The sequence below is a fragment of the Oculina patagonica genome, chromosome 6 (assembly GCF_052425735.1).
Source record: "Oculina patagonica isolate OP01 chromosome 6, crgOcupat, whole genome shotgun sequence".
Taxonomy (NCBI): domain Eukaryota; kingdom Metazoa; phylum Cnidaria; class Anthozoa; order Scleractinia; family Oculinidae; genus Oculina; species Oculina patagonica.
The window spans coordinates 34,194,022-34,218,908 of NC_135763.1; the positions used below are offsets into that span (position 1 = coordinate 34,194,022).

General features: G+C 39.3%; 1 pseudogene; it reads left to right on the plus strand.

Annotated features, from left to right (window-relative positions):
* Window positions 1-9,464: 9,464 nt before the first annotated feature.
* Window positions 9,465-17,246, plus strand: LOC144656469 (uncharacterized protein F54H12.2-like; annotated as a pseudogene).
* The last annotated feature ends 7,641 nt before the right edge of the window (window positions 17,247-24,887 follow it).

A 24,887-nucleotide genomic window follows, 5' to 3' on the forward strand; every position in this document is an offset into this window, starting at 1 on the left:
CAATCTATCAGTAAAACTGAGTCTAAACCTGTGATGGACTAGCATTCTATCCAGAAGTAGCAATACAGTCAACTCTCTCTTAACGGACACCTCTATAAGACGGACACCTCCATAAGACGGACACCTGGTTATGGTCCCTGCCGTTTTTCAGTCATTTTACTGTAAGAAAACACTCTGTAAGACGGACACCTCTCTAAGACGGACAACGGACACTATGAAACCGCCAACGGACACGCCCAAAAAGTTATTTTTAAGTGAATAAGACTTTAAAACTTGTTATCGACATATAGCATAGTAGGTCAGCGCCTTTAGAATACCAATATACCGCTAAAACGCATAACTTCTTTTCTTAAACTTGTTTATGGGCACCAAAATTTCAGTTTTCTACTTACAGTATTAGCGTTTGTTATTAACAAACAAGTTGAATTTCTGATATTATTTTAGTTCCACTTTATAGGTTTTCCTTACGTAAGCGACTAAAAACAGACGTGCACTCGTTGTGCATAGCCGTTTAGCTTCATCGTCTCAAAATTTCTGGTGTCACGTTACCTCGACTCTCTATAAGGCGGACACCTCTCTAAGACGGACAGTTGGGACCGGTCCCGACGGTGTCCGTCTTAGAGAGAGTTGACTGTACTCCAATTCGCATCGTGTTGCAAAAACTGCAATGAGGGCAACTTTGAACATTCTGGAACTCTAATTTTAGGGAAATAATTTAAGCTACGGATTTTCATACAAAGATGCACTATATTTTATGCCCTGCTATCAAAATGGTGGTTACGAACTGACGGACATGAAATCTTCATATTGTTCCGGGTGTGTCGAAAACTCAGACCTCAGACCCGAAAAACTCGGATCCCCCTGCCATTCCGTATCTAGAAAGCGGGAGAGTTAGAACCGATAGAGTTACTTTTATATCTTTGACTCCGTTATGATATAATGATTAGCAAGTAGGGTACAGCCATCGGCACATAAGCATATATATTTTTGCACATTAGTATATATTTGCTAGGGGCCTATAAATCAGCCCTATCAACCGGAGGTTGATAAATAAAAATCTCCAAACTGCGCTAAGCTGCCGTGACCAATAAAAAAAATAACAAACAAATAATTCAACCAATCAGTCAATCGATTCATAAATCTATCAATCAATAAACTTAATTTTTTAAGTGTCGATGTCACAGCGTTCTAATCAATTTTTAAGACAAGCCCATCAGTACGCCTTGCGTACCTTTCTTTATTAATTATGAGCAAGAGGTGATGCTATAAAGTGAAACTTTATTGTGAGAATTCTAACTAACAGGAGCTGACCTCGTTTGCTGAATTTCGAGAAATTCACAAGCATATCAAGACCATGAAAAAGATCTAGATATTTTGCACATCTGAACATGGCAAATGACATAAACCCGGCATTAGGAACGGAAGATGGCGAGAGTCGAAATGTATTACAGTACTGACAGACTATTCTTGGTTTTCATGTTACGTCATAAAATTCTGAAATCAAAATTCACTAGGCCTACTAAATTTTCGTTGTCATTAGACGTAAGATAAACTAAAAATATATATTTTTGCAAATTTCCAGATCGATAGTTTCATTCGTTTTTTAAACAGAGCATTTTAAATATTCGAGTTCCCCGTCGTATGTGACATCAAACTGAGTGCCGTGACAAAACTGTTTTGTTTGAAAAAAGGCCTTTCCTTTCCATTTTCAGCAGAGCATTTCAGATATAGTAAGTGGTGTTTATGTGAAACTATACTAGCTCATGAGCCAAAGATTGCCGCTGATGTAAACAGAATTGAGTTCCAGATGGTTTCTCTGACATCACAGCGGCCATATTTGTGCCCAGTAGGAAGGACACAGTTATGGCATCTCCATACTAAGCTTTATAAATTTGCGTGGAAAGGTTCGGCAAATAACTCGCAAACGGTACACCGCACAGACCTGAAACTTGGAGAAATTGTTTATCTATTTATCGTCTATAATATTTGATATTCATAGCTTCTGTAGTTGAATAGCCTGAGTATCAGGCTTTTCTAAGGGGTAAGGGGAAAAGGAAGGAGCGCGGACCTCCCCCCTCCCCTTAGGAAGGCCTGATACTCAGGTTAGTAGTTGAATGGTTTTGAATTTATATTTTGATTGCGTGACAGTGAAATTAAACCAGCAATATAAAAAAATTGACTGGTATCCCTTTCAAACTTTTCAAAACTTCAACTCTAATATAGCATTTCTTTGCTCAATTTAGCTCTGTCGTTGATATTGTCCATAGAATGCTTAATTAAGGGTGCGCCAGCGTTTTATTTACGTTGAAAAATTGACCAATTACATTAGTCTTAATACCTAGACGTGCATGCCAGCGCTAAAACACAGGCCCCGAAGCGAGCTTTCTGTTACCGCTTCTCTCAACCGAAATTTTGCCCGGGGTTTGGGACGCTTTAAAGCTTTCGTTCTTTCCTCGGAGATCAGCGAAGTTGGAGCCAGGGCTTAAGGATCTCGAAAGAAGTCCATGCTTCTTCTGCCTGACACAAAGAGTAGTTGGTGTATGGCTACAGATATCAAGCAGTCCATTGAAGAAAAGGGCTGTGAGACTAAAGTGAGCAAGAACAAAGCTTGTGTTGGCCAGTGTTTTTCATACTACTCGCCAGGCACTTTCCCCGTGAGATATGCTGCAAGAAAGAGGACGAAGTATTGCGATGTCTGCAAGCCCTCCCTGAAGAGCTGGACCAAGATAAGCCTAAATTGTCCCGGGAAAAAGAATTCTCAAGTGAACAAGCTTGTGGAGAAGATTTATGATTGCTCGTGTAAAAGATGTGGCAGGGATCCTAAGAAACAGAAGTAACTCGCAAAAATTGAGCCATTTACAGGACTGAATACTGACGTTTTTAATAGGGTTTTGTTGCTTTCAGTCTAGTTCTTCAGAACAAGTCATAGCAAGTTTAAATCAAAGAAAAGGAGAAGCAGGAAGAGGCAGAGCCTATAGATTTGTTTTATTTACCCGAATTATAATGATAAGCAAACGGGGCACAGCCATCTCCTGACTGTAAATATAAAATGAACTTGTAAGGCTAGCGGTAAAAGCAATGAAAATTTATGAAACTTATAAGTGGGTCCTGAAGGGGTAAAATGGGAACTGGGATTTGCCTATTTTTCACTGGGAAAATGGGATGCGGTCACTGGGACTGGGATTCAGAAACAAAAAATGGGAATGGGAAGCGTGTCAGTACATAACTAAACATACATATTTTGTGCTCTTTAATGTTATGTTCTTAACACGGCACTGAATAGTTAAAACACTGAAAACTCTGAGACGAAATGACCGCAAGTCTCGATCAATTTTCGTGTAAGTTAAGTTACTCAGCGGAACAGCTATGACTGAGCACCGGCACAAACATGACAAATGAAATATTTAAAAGAGGTGACAGCAAGTTGTTGTCAGTCAGGGTAGTGGTTGGTAGGAATAAAAACTTGATAGCTTTAAAGTGATGTCCTCAACAATATTAGTGATAATACTGATAATAACTAGCAGAGCATGATTTTGGATAGTCCAGTCCTTGGACTATCCCTTCTGCGACCCGGGTGCAAAAAAAAAAGTCCAGGATAACTTGCATGTGCAGAATAGGTACTAAATTGTTGAATTTATCATCTGTGCGCGTGCTTGTCCAAAGGTGCTGTGGAATATGAGTAATATGATAATAAAGTATTTTCCGTTTGTCTCACGACGTAGTTCCCCCCTTTTTTGTAAGGGGGGGAGGGGTGGGTAGGGACGGATTTCTGAGCATGTGCATGCAAGTTAATCTGGACTGGCTTTTCCTGCACCTGGGTTCAATCCCTATATAGGGCACCAGTAGTTAAGGAAATGAGAGTTGAGGTTCAGGGATCAGGGGATACAGTGACGTCACAATACCCCAAGGGATTACGTCATCAAAATGATCTAAAAATAGAAGAATGACGTCATTGATGGGGAGGGGGCTTAGGGGTGTAAATGACGTAATGGTGTTATTTTTAGTCATGGGGCGGTAGATTAAATAATTGATACAGTGATGTAATGATTTTATTTTAAGTAACAAAGTCATTTGATTAAAAAGTAAATAAAAAGAAGTCATGAGAGAATTTTTCGGGAAAATGTTTTATCTGATAATACTTCGAATGGTTGCTAAACAACAACCACATTTTTTTCAACAAACGATTAATGTGAAGAACCCTTTGGTGGTGCTCTTTGATGTCTATGAGCAAATGATCACGGATGGTATTATGAACTGGGGGCGTTTATTTGTTTTCATTCGCTATGCAGAATGTTTCAATTTACAAAGACGGCAATGGAAAATGCTACTCGCCTTCATAGAAAGCAAACATCCCCTGGCACTACCGAGTTTGTGGACTCTGATTGCATGTTTATTTGTAGATATGACCTCATAGGGAGAGACAGAGTTTTATAAAATGGAGTTGATTTGTGCTAGAATTAATCATAATAGCGATTACATGACCAAGTGAAGAGATGAGCTGTTGTGGGTCCACACCTTCATTTTCCCTTAAAAACCTACTTCGAAAAGTTCGCTGTGTATTAGCTTGTTGTGGGGGAAAGGTTGTAATACAGAACTCAGAGTTGGATGGAGAGGGAGGAAATCAACAAACTACTGACGAAGTTGTACTACAACATCAGTGAGGGAGAGAGTCTTGGAAGTGCAGAGAAATTGTTTCGCAACGCAAAGACGATAAAACCAAAGATAAGGGACTGGTCAATAAGTACAGGGGGGGTGGGCCGGAGCAGAAAGGGGGTGGGTCATCAGTTTTTGAGCCCTCGAAAAGGGGTGGGTTATGTAATTTTGATCTACACGTAGGGGGTGGGTCATCTTATTTATTCACTTACTTTTAACTGTTATAGTTCCAAGAAAAGTTGTATTCATCAGTATATAAAATTGATAAATTTCTCCATGTAAGCAGTTTTAAATGAATTTCTAGCGATTTCAAAAGGCCCAAATATAAAATTTTCCCGGGGGAGCATACCCCCTGACCCCCCTAGATGGCTTGTAATCATATCATTAGTTTTACCTGACTCTCTTCAACCTGCATAGATTCACGCTGGGCTTTAGGCCTTTAAATACCAGTAAACTCTTTTATTACACAACTAAGGTGGTCCGAGGGCTAATAACTAAATCAGTCAATCAGATTACTTAATTTCCGGTCCCGCGAGGGCCGATATTTTCCAAGTATCGGACCGGGTTTTGTCCCGGATGATCCCGCGCTAATTCCCTCGCGATTTAGCGCAAGATTTTTGCTAGATTTTTTTGCAAGATTTTTTCGGAGTTTTTATTGCTTTGAAAATGAAATGACCTTAAATACAGAAATAAATAGCGAGCGTAAAAGTTCTGCCGCACATTGTTTTCCACGACATCTACCGGGTAGCAATTCCCACTACACAAAGTTTCTAGTCGTGTAATAAATCTCTTATTAACCAAGCTTGCTCGGGACCGTACTGTCAAGACCTCGGGCTAATATTCACCCAGTACGGCCCTCGCGCGTGGTTAATAAGATATATTTCTCAAACAATTTGCAAATATGAATGATGGACAGTGGTTGTATTTTATTTATGTTATTAATTTCTGTATAAAAATATGAACTCTTCAATATATAATTGATTATGAATTAATATCATATACTGATTCAGTTTTTTGCATATGTTTGTGTCTAAATTTCCCCATGGACTTTACACACAAATATGTGGAAAACTTACAAAAGGCTAGTATGAGAAGTGATAAATTCATCCTTCTTTGGTGTGTCAAGAAATGGAAAAAAGACGTACATGGAACAGCAGTGTTCATCAGGGAAAATGTCTATGTAGGGAATTTCACTTAAAAAGCTGAAGTCAAATAAAAAATCTCCAACCCCTAACAGATGATAAAGAAATGATAGGTCCCTTGATTTTTTTTTAGCAAAGGGGGTGGGTCATGTAATTTTCAACCCCCTGTCAGGGGTGGGTTAGTCGGTTCTGAGCCAGACGGAAGGGGTGGGTCACAAATTTTTGAGCCACCACTTTTCCAATTGCTCCGGCCCACCCCCCCTGATACTTATTGACCAGTCCCTAATACGAAGACAAGTGCAGGAGTGGTTGAGCACCCAGGATGTGTATACTCTACACAAACCTGCCCGGAAGCGCTTCAAGCGAAATAGAGTTATGGTGGGAGGAATAGATCAAATATGGGAAATGGATCTGGTCGACCTCCAATCTATTAAGAAATATAATAACAATTTCAAGTACATTTTAACAGCTATTGACTGTTTTTCAAAGTTCGCATGGGCACAACCTCTGAAAGACAAAACAGGAAACTCGATTGTTGAAGCGGTTGAGGAGATATTTAAATCAGGGCGAAAACCTTTAAAACTTCACACAGATCAGGGTAAAGAATTTACTAATAGGTTATTTCGAATTCAAAAGTTTTTAAAGGATAACAATATTTCTTTCTTTACAACGTTCAATGCACAGACCAAGGGAAGTATTATTGAAAGATATAACAGAACGCTGAAAACAAAAATGTGGAAATATTTTACGTGGAAAAATACATTAAAATATGTAGACGTTCTACCGAAACTTTTGCAGAGCTATAATAATTCTTTTCATCGCAGTATTAAGACAAAACCAGTACTTGTAAGTAAAGCTAATGAAAGTAAGGTGTGGCATACTTTGTATGATGAAAAACCCTCCAAAGTAGTCTTCAAGTTTAAGGTTGGAGAACAAGTGCGAATTTCAAAAGCAAAGCGAACTTTTGAGAAAGGGTACCTTCCTTCGTGGACCACTGAGATTTTTACAATATCAGAGCGACTACCGAGAAACCCTCCTGTTTACAAATTGAAAGAGTTTGATGGAGAAGAATTAGATGGAACGTTTTATGAAAAAGAGTTAGTAAGAGTAGTGAAAAAGGCAGATGATTTGTATAAAATAGAAAAAATTTTAGGTAAACGTAAGCGAGGAAAACATGTTGAATATCTTGTTAAATGGGTTGGATACCCTGAGAAATACAATAGCTATGTGTCTAGTAAGGATTTAAATAAAGTATAAAAGCATATGAAAAACAACTTTTGTATCATCAACTCTGTTGATGCGAGCAATGGCTAAGCAAAAGCAGTTTTATATGACCCTCCCCAGCAATAGTTCAATGTCGATTTACCCGGATAATACTCTCACTGAGTATCGAGTTAAACTTCCAGAGACTATAATACTACAAGGGGATTGGGAGGTTGGACTCGCGAGTATCACCTTTCCACACACCTGGTTCAACATTCAATCTGGAAAGAGCAACTTTATGTACTATGATGCCAATGTGGGCGATTGGTTGGTGGGTCTTCCTCCTGACGGATACTATCACACCATACCAAGTGTGATTAATGCTATCATGAAAGAAATCAATAGTCAAAAACGAGAAAATGTGTACATACAACTTTCATTTGATACCATGTCGGAGAGGGTCACTGTAACCTTGGGGAATGGAAGTAAGCTCCACTTGGGGGAGAATTTAGGTTTGATGCTGGGTTTCGGAGGCGAGATTACCTTAACGGAAACTACAACGGCCCCCTACATCTCGGATGTAAGTGATGGGATACAATCAATATACATTTACTCGAATATAGTAGATAGTCAAATTGTTGGTGACGTGAGAGCGCCCTTGCTACGTATAGTCCCCGCCGAGGGTAACAATGGGAGTATTATCAATAAAAACTTTGACAACCCTCAATATCTTCCGGTTGGTACAAAAGAATTTGAGACGATAGAACTGCTTATAAGAGATGACGTGGGAAGAAAAATATCATTTGAACGTGGACGAGTTGTGATCACATTGAGTTTTAGACTCCGTCAATCGCCAAACTTCAGCTAAACATGAGAAGGACAATGAACAAACAAGACGGAGGTAACTTACCAGTATTTCGCGGAAGCTCATTCCAAAGAGGTTATGGACTAGGGTCTTTTTTCAAGTCTCTAGCGAGATCTGCCATACGTACCACTTTTAAAAAAAGGAGCAAAAACAGTGGGAAAGGCACTGCTTAAGGTATCAGTGTACCCCAAAATTGACCATTTTAAAGAAAATTATATTTTGGTATTTTCGGGTAGATCTCATTAAGACCTTTCATTCAAAAAAAAGAGCACGGAAAACGATTGACTCTACACAAAGTTATGAACGAAAAACTTTTCTTGCAATTAATTATTTGATATTGATAGCTGTCAACAGGTTACAAGTCTAAAGAAGCGCGGCGATCTACCGTTGCGTGATTATCACAGTCTTGGTTTTCGACGAGATGCTTTGGGTGTTTCTCGCTGGTAAAATGCATAGTTTTTCAGACGTGAAAGAAGAAACATTTTCCCATTCCTTTCTCATGTTCGAAGAATGCTGCAACAACGGGAAAAGACAAAGGATTTGGCAGATGCACTAGTAGATAGCAACAGCGAATTATTTTTTGCCGCTTGAAGCGGTAACGCCACGACCCGGCGTCACGACCAGTTCCTCGGCTTACTTTAGGACCTTTAGAATGCTTGCGACTCCACGTTTTTGTTGTTTTAGATTTAACATTTGTAAAACTGTTGCAGTGAGACGAAAATCATTATAAAGCGAGCGGTAGAAATAAAATTATGCAACAGACTGTTTCCGACCAGAAGCAACATTTGACACCGCTTTGAACAGGTTCTATTGTTAAAGTAAAATGAACCTTCATTCTATCACTCAACGCGTGATCATTTTCACACGTCTTGTGTAATTAATCTCATTAAAGCGGAAGAACGCCCCAAAATACATTTTCTTTCGTATCTCGTAAACAAATTTTCGAAGAGAGAGGTGCACATTTTAAGTTCGTTTTCAATGGGGTTTCAACAATTTTCGCTGAAATTTGGCAAGAATGTTGCCCGATAATTGAGCAACAAAACTGTGTCGGCGAATTTTAACTTTTTTCCTCTTTCAAAAGTTATGGCTGTTTTAACGCAGAAAATAGTTGTTCTTTACACTCTTAAAGTTTAACTACGTGTCAAAAACAAACCAGACAAGTAATCAATATTCCCCGACACAGTTTCTTAGAGAAATGTGTGAAGAACACATAGCGATGCTAATCGCTTTTTCCCACTCAAATCTGTCCGGAAACGAACCCGATCTATGAGCCTCGGTACTTCTGGAAAAAACACGCTCTTTTTGGATAACATTAATATTTTTACTCAAAATAAATATATGTCCGTAATCTACAATTCCTAAGCTTTCAGAAAATATATACTTTGCTAGGGTTTGCCTTAACTACCAGACGGTAAGGCAGCTCCAACGCAGGATGGTCATTTGGGGTACACTGATACCTTAATACAGGAGCAGATATTGCAAAAGATATCGCCTCGGGTAATAATCTCCAAGAATCTTTAAACACTCGAGTGAATCAAACTATTAAAGGGTTGGGAGGTACACGTAAAACAATGAATCAAAATGGGAGAGGAATTCGACAACACTCGACCGGGAGAAAACCTATAAAAAGGAAAGCACCACAGCAGAAGGTCATTAAACGCGGAGCAAAGAAAGCGAAAGGATCAAGAACAGTGCAAGATATATTTTCTTAAGTATGGCCTTTGTACATGCTGAATCGACTCCTTGTACAAAAAGTGAGTTAGATCTCTTCACCACTCCTGCAACGCAGGTTGCAATACAAAAAGGGATGTGGATTGATCATCAACCAATCTCTAGTTTAAACAGCAGCGCCCCCATAGAGTTTAAAATCGCGGGAACGGATGATTACCTTGATCTTTCAAAGACAATGCTAGTGATGAAGGTAAAAATCACAAAACGTAATGGGACAGATCTTGGAAGTGGAGAGAAGACCGCACCGGTGAACAATTTCCTGCAAAGTCTCTTTAAACAAGTGGATGTTTTTTTAAATGGTATACAAGTAACGCAATCAACAGGTACTTACGCTTATCGAAGTTACTTGGAGACGCTTCTCAATTTTGGTCCAGCGGCAAAATCATCTCAACTCACCGCAGGGCTCTTTTACAAGGATACCGCTGGCCAAATGAACAGCCTTGATCCCACCCTGGCTGAAGGTGGAAATGAAGGCCTGAAAAAACGCTACAGTTTCACAAAGGAAAGCATGTTAGTAGATCTCTCAGGCTCTCTGTTCTGTGATATTTTCTTTAGTGATCGACTGCTTCTAAATCAAGTCGATGTCAGCATAAAGCTTTCGCCGAACCGAAGCAATTTCTGCATTATGTCCGGTGAAGCGGCTGTGGATTACAAGATTGTGATGCAAAGTGCAGTGTTAAAAGTAAGAACAGTGAAAATCAGTCCCGTTATAAAACTTTCTCACACGAAGGAGCTTCAAAGTGGAAATACAGCAAAATACCCCATTAGAAGGGTAGAGTGCAAGGCTTTCACAATCCCCTCGAGTAACCCCTCCATAAACAAGAGTGATTTGTTTAATGGTAATGTTCCGAAGAGGATTGTCTTAGGGCTGGTGGAAAGTGAAACTTTCAACGGAGATTATAAAAAAACCCTTACAATTTCCAGCTTTATAACATGACCTCAGTGAGTGTCACAATAGATGGTGAGCAAAGACCACTGAAACCGATTAATTTAAAATTAACATCTGCGGGTGGTCGAAATTTCATTGAGGCGTATAACACGCTGTTCACCGGAACTGGAATTTTGAACCACGATAGCGGCAATGATATTTCGAGAGATGATTATTATCAAGGATATGGAGTTATTTGTCTGGATTTAACCCCCGATGCCTGTTCAGCCTCGGATCACTTTAACGAAAGAAATAAAGGTAACCTCACACTTGTGTAACGATACGTTTTATGGCTATCGGGCGTTATTTGCTTGTGCTTGAAACTCTCGACGGATTAATGGACGATTGGTTCGGTAAATAATATATTTCGACGCGGGATGGGGAGGACAACTCGGTAGAGCCACTGGCTAGGCTGCCGGCACTCGTTACGTATGCCAGAAGTACAGAGACCTTGCCCTTTAGCCTTAGCGGACGATAACACAGCAGAAAACCATGCAACTTCTTTGGAACTCAGCAAATCTTCTTTATTGTAGGTTAAACTTCGACGATACTTGACACTAACTCATAGTATATCTCTTGAGGTAATCCTCATAGTCTTTAAGGTAATCGATTTGTAACAGTTTGCGCGTTACTTATATACTAACCTAGACAAATACAGTTGTCTTTCGCTATTGAGCTCTTATACAAAAGAAATCTTATTGTACATGAATGAAAGTTAGTTTTTTTATGCGAGCGATTTATGTATTTTCCAGAATATAGTATTTTCATTGGTTAAGTTGTAATTAAAATCCAGATTAACTTTTAGACCGTTTACCTTGAGAAATATAATGCGAGAATAAAAGGTTACTTTTGAAATGCAAAATCTATTATGCTTATGAATAGGTTGACTTACTAAGCTATTTGCAAAGTCTGGGCAGATGTTCCTTTGAGATCTTTTCCTAATGTAAACTTTGTACTGTACTTATTGTATCCTAAAATAACTACTACTGAATTGTATTGTATCGTTAACCATATTTGGAACGAAGTCAAGATTTCAGATAGAATGGTATTTTATGTGCAATTCACAAGTATTTTCTGGTTTTGAGGTATTTTCTGAGTTCGTTTCCTTATACTTAGATAGGGGTCTTATTCCTATCGTGACACCCCCCACCTTAAATTGAAAACCTCCTGGTTTTCGAAAATCTTCAAAATGATTATTGATAAATCGTTTGATTTGCAGTATATTTCTCTGATACATGTAGTTCAATAAAATGAGGATCAACTAACGTGGATATTTTGAATAATTCGACGTTTTTAACATATAACTATTGCTTAACTTGGTATCTTTTAAAAGGGATCAATTTGGGATAATCTGTTGGAACTGAAATATAACTTGAGAAGGATGATATAACTATTCTATACTTATTGGAAAGACATCACTGGAAGCAAGTCGGCTATATCGTAAAATGACTTGCATTGAAGGACTGTGGCGGGAACTCGCCGAAGGATACTTGACTTATGATATGTCTATTAGCGTTCTTTTTCTCATTGTTTATTCTTGTATGGAATTCCGGTCCTGTCGTTTTCCGTCAAGATGGGCGTTTTCGTTAAATATCTTGTGATTGGTATCGTTATCCTGGTTGCATCTTGTGATGAGCCTCATTGAGCACTACAGAGCTGGGTACGGACGTGTGTTCTTTTAGGCGGACGGGTGTGAGTACAAACAGCAACTGTGGACTTAAAACTGGACTAGCTTGGACGTTATCCAGTGAACATTCGCTGTGGACACTTGAAGAATCTGGACAGATGTAGAGTGCGGTGCTGGTGTTGATTTTGGTCGATGATTTCAGGTCCTGACCTCTAGCATGTCCATGAGGGGACATCAACAGCAAAATGATGAGAAATTTAAGAAAGAAGATAGCTGTCTTCTTACACTGTAGAATAAATGGACCACGAGCAAAGTTGGAAAAGGTCGGTGCTGGTATGTCGTCATTTTGTCGTTGACTGGGTTTGGTGACTTGGTTTAACTGTTAAAGTGGCCAAAGGTCGTGCATGTGTTGCGTTTAGAGACAACGTGATGGCGTGAGCGTTGTCAAGTTTCAGTGTTCCGTCTGCAAAATTAATAATCGCATCATTGTTCAATAGGAAATCTCGACCAAGAACAGCGTTGGTAGTCATATTTTCTATAACGTGGAACTGACAGGGAAATTCTCTTCCGTTGAATGACAAGGGTACTTCGATCTTTCCAGCTGTCGGTAGTTTCTCGCCACTAACTGTATCCACTCGTGAATAAGTGCTCGGGACAATGATGGGCGAGGTCTCTTCGGGAAAGGCTTCTTGTAAGAATACGGCGTCTATTACGGAGATACAGGCTCCTGAATCAACTAAGAGGTCAACGGGACAACCATGTATTTTGGCTGTAACGAAGGCATTGCGTTGCTCTTGTTTGGAAGGTAGACTTTCGCCTTTTGGAAAGTCTGTAGACGTTCGATCTTTCTTTTTCCGTTTTTGGTTCTGCGAAGGGGCATTGTCGTGGTGCACTTTTGCCTTGGCTGCTCGGTTTGTTTCCAGTTTTGAGTTGCTACTTTCTGGTAAGGTCATCTTCTCATATGCCAGATTTTCTTCAGTCACGGTAGGAATTACAGTCGTGGTCTTCATGTCACTGGGCCTGTCTGTGGAACAAACTGCTATTCGAATAACTAGCTCTTGGTTGCTACTGGTTCGAAGGGATGTTACAGAGGCAGCTTTGGCATGATGCTTGGAAATGGTGACAAGGTCCGTCTTAATTTCACTCGGTTGCTTCTCATTTGCATTCGTCTCAGTTGGACTGCTGACTGTGATGGTATCAATAGTGTTAATAGTTGGAACTTCTGAACTCTCAGGTGAGTTTGATATCGGGTGGCTTCGTCTAGCATAGTAAACTGGTTCAACTTGCTCATTCTGGGTATTCGGATCGCTGGAAGGCTGATTAGGCGAGGGGACAACTTGCTCAAAGGCAGCAATTCTGGGCTCGTTTGCTTGAGTGTTGCTGTTAGTGTAAACCGCTTGGGGCTGGCGATAGTTTGGACTCTGTTGGAATCGGTGAAAACAATTTTGTGTCACGTGACCAACTTTCCCACAAATGCCACAAAGGGATCTTCGGGATGCATAAGTACGCATAAATCCATCCATGCGGGCTTGCATTCTGCGAATTTCCTCTAATGCACGGGATAAGTCAGGGTTGACATTTGGTGATGCTTTGTTTCTGTCGTAGTTTTCAGCGGTTCTTTCTCTCTGAGGTTGAAAGTCTCTCTGGGCAGCCTTTAATTGGCGATTTTCCTCTCGTAAACGCTGAATTTCGCTGTTGTTTGTACTGTCGCGGTTAAAGCCCTCTCTTGGTGTGGGTTGGTAGGCTGCGATAGCCTGAGTTCCAGAAATAATGTTATGGAGATGGTGCATTTGTTGTTGTAAATTGGCGAACTGTTCAGCTTCTGAGGGCTGTGTCAACATCGGCTGAAATGCGGCGATTTTACTCTCTATAGGGTTTTGAGGTGAGGTCTGAATTTCCTGCGGCTTTTGCTCTAGGCGGAACATTATTTTTTCAATGTTTTCCTCAAGCTTGTCCATTCTGGTGTTGTCTGAGCTTGTGGTAGGCTTTGCGTTCTGAACAAGACGTGAAATATCTTCTTCCCGTCTCTGTTGTAATGATTGCTGGATGGAATAGATTAATCTTGCAGCATCTTCGGCCTCTGCATAAGTCTTCGGTTCTTTCTTTAAAACGTCAGCTTGAATATCGGCGCGTAGACCTTGAATAAGATAGCTTAGTTTGTCCTCATCACGTAAATCTAGGCAGCTAAATTTCTCGTTTAAATCTGCGAGAAAGTTTTCAATGGACTCGGTAGGTCCTTGGCGTCTAGTGGAGAGTGCTTGTCGGAGTCTGAGATGGCGATGTGCAGGAGAAAAACGTTCCTTTAGTGCTTCTTTAAGTGCATCGTAGGAAGCTTGCACTGTGTTGGAGAGGTTGTAATAAAACGACTCTGCTGGGCCAGGTAGGTGTAAGGCCAACTGAACGGCTGCGTGATCGCTGTCTGGGTGTATTTTTCTATTAGAAAGGTAAAGAGCAAAGCGTTGTAACCAGCGGTCGACATTTTCGTTTTCTCGACCGTGAAATGGAGTAGGTTTGGCCACTGTAGACTCGGCCACAGTAGGGATTTGTAACGAAGCTTGTGCTGCTTCAAGTTGTCTGCACATTTGGTGTTGAAGGTTGACCATTTGTCGTTGAAGATCGGTCATCTCGTCTGAATCCATTCTAAGATCGTTTAAATTTTCTTGACTAGAATTGATCGACGAGCCAGGAGATATAGAGGCAATGTTTCCTTTATCGATTTGTCCTTTTCCTGTTTCTATTTCTGTGGGAATAGAAACTGTCTTTTTACGGAACGAGGAGGTTAAAAGAGGAGTTGTTTCGTCCTCGTCTTGCGCAGACTCGTTCTCTGAACTACTATTTTCTTCGTCGAGGTCTGGTGTAGTACTACGGGACGAGCTTTCCTCTGGAATATGAACGGCGTGAAGAGCCGTGGAGGGACTGGGTTGTCCGGCCTGGGTGGCAGGTAAAAAACTCGTGGATGGACTGGATTGTCCGGCCTGGGTGGCGGGTAAAAAACTCGTGGATGGACTGGATTGTCCGGCCTGGGTGGCGGGTAAAAAACTCGTGGATGGACTGGATTGTCCGGCCTGGGTGGCGGGTAAAAAACTCGTGGATGGACTGGATTGTCCGGCCTGGGTGGCGGTTTCTTGGTTGAGTTGACGTAAATATTCTTGTTGTAAAATACTGGGCGAAGCTGGACTATTTCTGCGGGGCGATCCGCTTGGTTCGTGGACGGTTTCCGTGTTGTCTTGGCGATGACAGGCACAACGGCAAATTCCGGTGTTGGAATCAAAATATCCCGGTGGACAAAAACAATCTGGGTTGTGGACGATTTGTTGACTTTTCTTTTTTCTTGAACTGGTAAGGGCTTTTATTCTTCGACGGAGATTATATCGACTTGTTCGTTTACCTTTGGTCATTCGCACAACAGGCGAACAGGCACAATGTTCCGTAATAAAATATTGTTATCGTACAATAACAAAGTTCTATCTTCGGCTAAAACGATAGATTTTAAATAAATTCAACAAAGTTCTTGTATGTAAACGAACAGGGTTCGTGGATAAACACGCAATTTCGAAGTGACTGCGTGGATAAATACGAGGTGTAGAACTCTCGTTAAATAACTTCAAGTGGAAATAAAACAACGAATACTCGGAAAGTTTTAGTTTCCGAGGAATTACCTTGAATTATTCGTTGAGTTCCTTTGTGCGGTCGGTTTTCCGTCCTCGTTGATCGTCTTAAGAGCTGAAAGAACGTCTCGGGTTCGAACACCGCTGTAACGATACGTTTTATGGCTATCGGGCGTTATTTGCTTGTGCTTGAAACTCTCGACGGATTAATGGACGATTGGTTCGGTAAATAATATATTTCGACGCGGGATGGGGAGGACAACTCGGTAGAGCCACTGGCTAGGCTGCCGGCACTCGTTACGTATGCCAGAAGTACAGAGACCTTGCCCTTTAGCCTTAGCGGACGATAACACAGCAGAAAACCATGCAACTTCTTTGGAACTCAGCAAATCTTCTTTATTGTAGGTTAAACTTCGACGATACTTGACACTAACTCATAGTATATCTCTTGAGGTAATCCTCATAGTCTTTAAGGTAATCGATTTGTAACAGTTTGCGCGTTACTTATATACTAACCTAGACAAATACAGTTGTCTTTCGCTATTGAGCTCTTATACAAAAGAAATCTTATTGTACATGAATGAAAGTTAGTTTTTTTATGCGAGCGATTTATGTATTTTCCAGAATATAGTATTTTCACTGGTTAAGTTGTAATTAAAATCCAGATTAACTTTTAGACCGTTTACCTTGAGAAATATAATGCGAGAATAAAAGGTTACTTTTGAAATGCAAAATCTATTATGCTTATGAATAGGTTGACTTACTAAGCTATTTGCAAAGTCTGGGCAGATGTTCCTTTGAGATCTTTTCCTAATGTAAACTTTGTACTGTACTTATTGTATCCTAAAATAACTACTACTGAATTGTATTGTATCGTTAACCATATTTGGAACGAAGTCAAGATTTCAGATAGAATGGTATTTTATGTGCAATTCACAAGTATTTTCTGGTTTTGAGGTATTTTCTGAGTTCGTTTCCTTATACTTAGATAGGGGTCTTATTCCTATCGTGACACTTGAAATGCAGTTCAGTCGTGGGCTACCTTAAGCTGTAAACCTGATTGTCTACGGTGAGTTTGAATCGCTTATAGAGATTGATCAAGGTCGCCACGTCATTTACGACTTTTCAAGTTAACTTCAACTAGTATGAACACAAGAATGATAAGTGAAGTGATCGCCACTGATAGAATAACCGCTGGAAAGTTTACTGGTGTGTTTGCAGCTAATGAACTACCGAGAAAAATTGAAAAGTTTCCATGCGGAATCATCGCTAATACTGACCCGAATTTCAAGCCTGGACAACACTGGATTGCTTTTTATTTAACAACTCCGAACAGTGGCGAATTTTTTGACAGCTATGGTAATCCACCTAGTTTTTATAGTAGGAACTTTGAGACTTTTCTACATCATACGGTTTCAGAATGGACCTTTAACTCACATGTATTGCAAAGTACCTTCAGTAATGTATGCGGAGAGTATTGTATATTTTATTTGATGCACCGATCGCGAGGTGTCAGCATGAACAATATTGTGAAAGTGTTTTCAAACAATAGACAATTAAATGATGAGAGTGTGTATAAGTTTGTGGCACGCTTCTTTCCGTAAGCGTGGGAGTGTTTTGATTGAATAATAAATGTTATTGCAAACAGAAAACCACTCAGTGTCGCATTAAATCTTTTTTTATTTAAAGTATGAACGCTCTCTAATACAAAAATAAAAACAGCGCTTTCAAAGCGAGTTCAGTCATATGAAATCCAGTTTATATCTCTTTTAGCAGTTGGGGGGACTCTTTTCATCCGTCTCGGGGTGGGAATATTTCCTCTCGGTTTTGCTGAAGACGGTGGTGTTGGAAATAAGGGACTAACACCCTTCGAAGCTGGAGCTGCTGGTGGTGTCAAAGCAGGCAGTTTCTCTATTTTATAACGATTCATCTGTTTTCTCAAGTCATCATTTCTGACAAAACCCTCGGGAGTGTTTATTTTTGCTAGCGTTTTGGTAAACGCTTCTCTACCGAGAGGTTTAAATCCCTTACGCGAGCGAAGCGAGTCGTTTACTAAGTCAGCGATACTGGAGCCTGCTATCGGACTACCACCGATACTGACTTGTCCTTTATGATCCCAGCTAAGCTCCTCGGGGTTTCGTTTGAGCCAAGTCAGCAAACCCTGCGCTTGAGATTTGTATGTTTTCGGAACAGTTTGTAAAATATCGGCTTCAGTGATTCGTTCTTTCCCCGCAGGAGTTGCATTGTCCCGAACCGATTCATTTAATACTTCATTAGAACTTGAAGTTTCCGTCCCTTCTTCAGATGGCTGAATGCGCACTGTGGGAAAAACATTTTCTTTCTGAGATTGAAGATTCAAGTAGCGCTGAAGCATTTGATCATACTGCTGTGTTTTAATTTCCGCTGGTAGCTTTTCATCAGCTAAAACACCATCCATTTGTTCGCGTAATTGTGTTAAACTATTCACATGAGGTGTTGTTTGTATTTGATTACGTAACTCCAACGCCTTTACGAATTCCTCAGGAACTAATAACATCTTGCGAGCGTGCTTCATTCTGTAAACAGAGCAGCTAGTGTACTCAGTGCCGGTGGGAGAAGATATGATAACAGGTTACCGCCGCGCTGAGTTAAATACTCTTTCTTTCGCTTCAAAGGCGTTTTCTTGTCAGCCAATTCCCGCAGTAGCACTCTAAATCGTCGAAGACGTTTCAGTTCTAATTCATTTAGTTCAACCTCTCCTTTTAACACATTAAGCGCCACTTCACAAATACATTTGACCAATTCGTTGTCCCCATGCTCTATCAACGCTCGACGTTGTTTGTTATTACATTTCGCCAACACGTGAAGGAAATGTAAATTATCCTCTAAACGCTTCGACATGGTGAAGTAAACTAACTAGGAACGTTTGTTTACAAAACTTATATGCGTTTCACATATGCAATTTGCTGTTCCCCGGGGAAAATCATTGTCCTCAAGCGACAGTTCTCTGCTGTGAGCGCATGTAAATCTATCAAAAAGTAAGAATACGGTTTCTCAACAGCATCTTTGAAACTCTCCATGACATAGTTAGTCGCATTTGGAAATGCCTGTCTCGCCAAAGTGCTGATTCCCAACGAATCTCTAGGGTTTTTAAACACGACTATGTAATGAGCATTGAGAGATATTGTTCTGGCATGTTTTCCAGGAGGGAATAAATTTTGCACAATAAATATCGTTGTAATATCCCTGTGATGACAGCCTTTCGTTATTAGATCGACCATACGAGGTTCATTCGCCAATGCAGACATCTGATCATCGAGAACTAATAACCCTTTCTTATTCTCGAATAAACTGTAATCTTCAAGGAATCCTTCCACAAATTGTATATTTTCTCTTTCTTGTTTCATTTCTATGAACAGTGGTTGAAATTCACCATAGGAATAGATAATTCGATGAAATGGTTCATCAAACATTTCCTCCGCATTTTGAAGCAGGCGTCTTGTAAAGAAAGTTTTACCCGAGCAAGAAGCGCCCGCTATAAGTATATTGCAGGGTGTTTTGAAAGAGAGGTCCATCACGTTTGAATTTCCGTGAAAACTGCAATCACTTCAATGGAGTTCGGATATTTATAGTTTAATTTTCAATCTAAGGAAAAAAACAAATGAATAATTTTTTCCACCGATTTTGTTTAAACGTTTTTTTATCTCCAGCTAAAAAAAACATAAACATTTTTCTCTCTCCAAGTTTTTTTAAAGTTAAAATTTCACCTTTAGACAAAAAGAAAGATCAATTTTTTGGAGAGAGTTATTTTGAGATGATCTTTTTCTTCGAGTCAAAAAATATAAAGTTTTTAACTTGAAAACTTTATCTTAGTAAAAATAACACGATATTTTTTCTTCTAGAAGTCGTTTTTATTTCTTCGAATTGTTACCTTGAAAAAAAAAAAGAAACTTTCCAGAGAGAGATTTTTTACAAACCAAAAAACTTTTTCTTTCTTTCAAACTCATCTCAAAATATCAAGATAATTTTTTCACACCGAGTATGCGAGCAAAAGTATTAAGCGAAGTAATATTCAAATTTTTCATTTACAAACAGACCGTTATGAAATAAGCTTTGTTTGGAAACAAAGAACGTTTTTACAGTAATTTTTCCCAGGGTTATTGCTTAGCCAATCGAGTAAAACTATTTAAATCCCATTAAGATCCTAAATGAGTTCACTGAACTTTCTATATTCGTTAACTGAAACAGTGGATTGGTATGAAATTGATGATCTTACCTCATGTAGCTTTCATATGTTGGCCCACTCGACACTCACGCCGGACTCACGCCAATCGTCATCCGCTTATTTTGAATGTTAAGTACACGCTTTTGTATTCTTTCCTGAGTTCTTTATTGCTTGTTTTACATAGCTAGAGTTTCTAGCGTGAAGCGCTTTTATACATGCTAGATTACATCATAACTAAACTTAGAACTTATCTCATGTTAACAAGCACCTGTACCTTATCTTCATAAAGTCAATTTCTATTTTTAGCGGTGATCTCATTTTAAGATAACAACAGTAAACTGTCTGCATTATTGTGTTTCATAATTATGCATAAACTCCATAAACTAATATGTGCTCATGTCTCATGTATTTATTTTGAAACTCAGTGTATATACTCGAAAATGGATTACACTAACATTAGCAAGTGAACTTTTGTAGAATGTTTTTAGGGAAAAGATATGTTGCACGCGCGCGCTCTCTCCGCGCGAGGCGCGTTCGCAGAGAAACACAGAGCTAAAATGCCCCGCATGTCTTCTTTGCCCTATTTGTCCTTATTATGTCCTTTTTGCCCTTATTTTGTCCTTTTTGTTCTTATTTTGTTCTTTTTGTTCTTATTTTGACCTTTCTGTCCTTCAGTAGCGTCTATATTAGTTAAGGATATTAACAAAATTCTGTCATTTGCGTCAATATTCAATGCCGTTAACATGGTTAGAAGAGTTTGCCGAGACTGTCCGGTCCCAGGATGTGGGGCAAAATATCTCGTGAAGTTATCTAACCATCTTACTAATGTTCATCAGCTAGATCACAATCAAAGAAGAAAGTGGCTACAAGAAGCAAAATTACAACCAAAAGTTAAAATAATCATCTATCAAAACACTGAGAACAACCAAAAATTTAAAGCGTGTTTCATGCCTCCTTCTACCCAACAGCAAGACACTGGCATTAACTACCAGTTATCCACACCAAGAAAATCAAGGGATGTATTGAAAAACAAAAGTAAAGACATTCGAAAAACAGAGAAGATTAGCAAACGGTCTAAAATAACAACACCTCAACGTCCACGGTGGCTTTCTCTGTAATGTCTATGCATAAATATTTGTTGTTTTATGACACGTACCGTCTAGGTCTTAGTCTGTTATTGCAATCTTTGTTTGAAGGAATGTTACTGCAACGCTATTATATTAATATAAGTGCATTAAAGTAAGAAATTGAGTAATTTTCTTCGGTTTATTTCCTCTGAAAAACTTTCTTAATTAAAATAAACATTCAGATGACAACTCGTGTGGACATTTTATGGCATTTGCATCTTTTTCAAAACAAAGAGGGGTACTGGTCCCATGGGTGTTATTATACCACAAAAGATCAAAAAGCTTTTTGGCAGTTTATGAAGTAAATCTGTTGTGGTCTGTAGAATAAAGAAAAGACATCATATCATAAGGTTTATTTATTGAAAACAATCAATTTGCCTCAAAAGTGAACTATAATGGTAAAGATAACTTAAACTTGTACATGTCTTTGTAAGTAGAACTCAAGTAATTACATATAATCATAGCATCCCAGTGTCAGGCAGTCGTCTCCACTCTCATATTCTCTCCGTTGAGCATCTTTATACAACAAAAAGGCAGACGTTTCATCCACTTTTAAAAGAGTAAGTAAATACTTAAACCACGAGTATTCCAAATACAAATCTAGTTTCGACAATGTCTCTTTTTCAATTGCAGTCCATAGTTTGTCTATATTTAAATGCTCTTTCGCTAGGTCGTAGTATCTGATCCAATTTTCTTCTTCTTCAACCATCAAGCAATCGTGATGTAGCTGACTCGGATTGTCTAACTCACATCCTTCACAGCATTTTCTAGCCTCTTCATAAACAAGATGATTCATCTGCCTCGCAAAAATGTCCTGTATGGTGTCCGCTATTTTATTTCCCATGAGATGAGCTCTAAGACAGATTTCATCCACAAGCAAACTTTCACTTTGGTTTGACATGATTTCTGGACAGCAAAACAAGTTTATCACCTCTTTTATAATGAAAAATTCATAGATTGCTGTGGTTAAAAATAAAATCATTACATCACTGTATCAATTATTTAATCTACCTCCCCATGACTAAAAATAACACCATTACGTCATTTACACCCCTAAGCCCCCTCCCCATCAATGACGTCATTCTTCTATTTTTAGATAATTTTGATGACGTAATCCCTTGGGGTATTGTTACGTCACTGTATCCCCTGATCCCTGAACCTCAACTCTCATTTCCTTAACTACTGGCACCGAAGGGAAAGTTCAGGGAGTGGACCTCATTTAGGACAGGATTTTCGATTTTTTAGGATTTTCCACGCACTGGGAATTTCATTGCTGGGACTGGGATTTGGGCAAAATTTGGGCTGGGAAATGGGATTTGGTACCCCCCCCCCCCCTTCAGGACCCTCTTATAAGTAAATAAATAATTAAATGAATAAATAAATAAATAAATAAATAAATAAATAAAGCAAAAAGTATTTGGGTTTCGATGATTCCAGCACTGCTGGGCAAGCCCACAAGAACGCCTTGCCTGCTCATTCTTTATTAATTATCAGCAGCGAGACTTTCATGTGGAATTTTACGGTATTCTGCCAAATAAGACCGTTATCATGTTAACTGCTGCGTTTCCTATTATTTACATATGTTTCCGTGCTTCTCGACATGCAGTGATCGAGGTCAGTCTCCTGCTAGTTAGGAATTTTGCAACAACATTGCAGCGAGAGACGATGCAAAATGTGAAACATGTTGCAAAATTCCTAACTTGCAGGAGACTGACCTCGATCACAGCATTTTGAGAAGCACAGAAACAAAATTTCGCAGGTAAGTCCCGCGAAAATAAGACCCTCAGAAATATAAACCCCCCAAATCTCATGCAGCTAAAAAAAAAGGAATATAACTTTTCCGAAAGCGGCGCCCCAATTGTAGGGATAAGGTCCAGTGCTAAAGGCTTCTCTGCCTTACCCAGGGGCCGGTCGCCCGGCGGGAAGCTAGAAGTAACCGTTACAATGAAAGTACAACTAAATTTAAATTCGAAAAACAATAGGATTGACAAATGACGAAAAACAGATGATTAAAAAAAATAATAATAATAAAATAAAATACAATGAAATAACAATTTGAACAATTTTCTCTGCTTTCTTCTTCTCTCTATCTTTTACTCTGTGCACCCCTTCTACTGGCCTGAAAAGTTTTGATCTTAATCAATGGAAAAGCCTGGAAAGGAGACGGGTATATTGGCCTGTTTTAGCACCAATCAAAGATCTCTTCGAGATATCGACTTTTTTGCATGAAGTTAGTATGAGTATGAGGTTTATCCTGGGCATTGTTGTTTGAACATATCATGGAAGAATTCAAACATCTTTCAGTTCAAGCATTTTTTTTATTTTCGCGAAGGAAATGCTGTATTTGTCAGTCGCGACGGCCGGGTTCTTTGCGACTCATATACTTTGGCTTGGTTAAAAATGGTAAACTTTGACGTTTGCCTTTAATCGAAATAGTTGTTTCCTTTCGAGTTAGAAAGATTTCTACTCGGCTAAACGCAGGGTGCCCGATAAAGGTTACGCACGACAGAGTTACCTTTTGTCTCGTCACGCAATCTTAACCCCACATTGAGAAGTAAATTTTCGTTTGGATATTACCAAAAGCCGCTCCTCCTCGCGTTATTCTTTACCTTACGGCTACACATGCCATTTCTAGCGACTACATTTCCAGTAAAACAGTTGCTGTTTTTTTTTTCTAATGGCGATGCATTAACTTCTGAACAGAAGCAAAAACGTTTAGAGTTTACTGCTTCCACCGGAAGTAATTTCACAAAAGGCTACAAAAACACTTGTAAATATCACTTCACACCTGCATTTAATGAAACGAAATGAGTTCCCTTTGGTTAACTATTAGCAACGTTTTAGTGTGTGAAAGACTTGTACCAGTACAAATTTGCGTTGTTAATCGTTTTAGGTTAAATTAATATTAGCGCCTTAGGACTTGTACCAGTACAAATTGCGTTCTTAATCGTTTTAAACTTCGCTGCCTTCGATCGCTTTACCCCCATCACATTCTTAATTGGTTATGTCACGTAAAATTTGGGCTACTCACGTTTTTAATTGTTATACTAGTGGTAACCACAAGTTAGAAAGTGCGGGCCTTGACGCACTTAGAACTGAAAGGCACTGACTGGTACGAGAGTGCGTAATGTTAGATGGCAGTGTCGATAAATAAATGATAAAATGGACAAAAGACAATGGTATTCCGAGTAACGCGTCACGCAAGGAATGCATGTTTTTATCATTTCCTATTGCAGCGAACGAATCTATGTTGTTGATTACACAGTTTTGTGAAGTGTAATCGAGCACTCGTTGTGAACTGAGATGTGTTTTTCTCAGTCGGTAAACTCGCTATGTTGTGCTTGCCTTTTGTTAACGTGGCGCGATTAATAATGAAAAATCACTGGACAAAATTAAAGACAATTATTCCGAGCAACGCGTCACGCTTTAATAATTGCCACGAACCGGCCGCCAACCAGTCAGAGTTGTTTTTTGATTGACAGTTGATTGTGAAGTGTAGTCGAGCACGTGGTGTGAATTGAGATGTGATTTTCCTCGGTTGATAAACTCGCTATGTTGTCAGTGTTATAACGAATTCCTCGAGAATAACCGTTGCTGGAATCATTCGCTTTGCCGTTGTTTTATCTGTGTTATAATCACAGCAAATTTTCTCAAAAGCAGCACCTATAAAACAACGTCTACAAATTGTAATGTTTGCAATCTTCCATGTGACAGAAGCGTAGATCTTATGTGACAAAACTGTTGAGAGATTGACTCATTTTTCGCATTCTTATCGTTCTTGGAGAAGAGATTTTTCTCT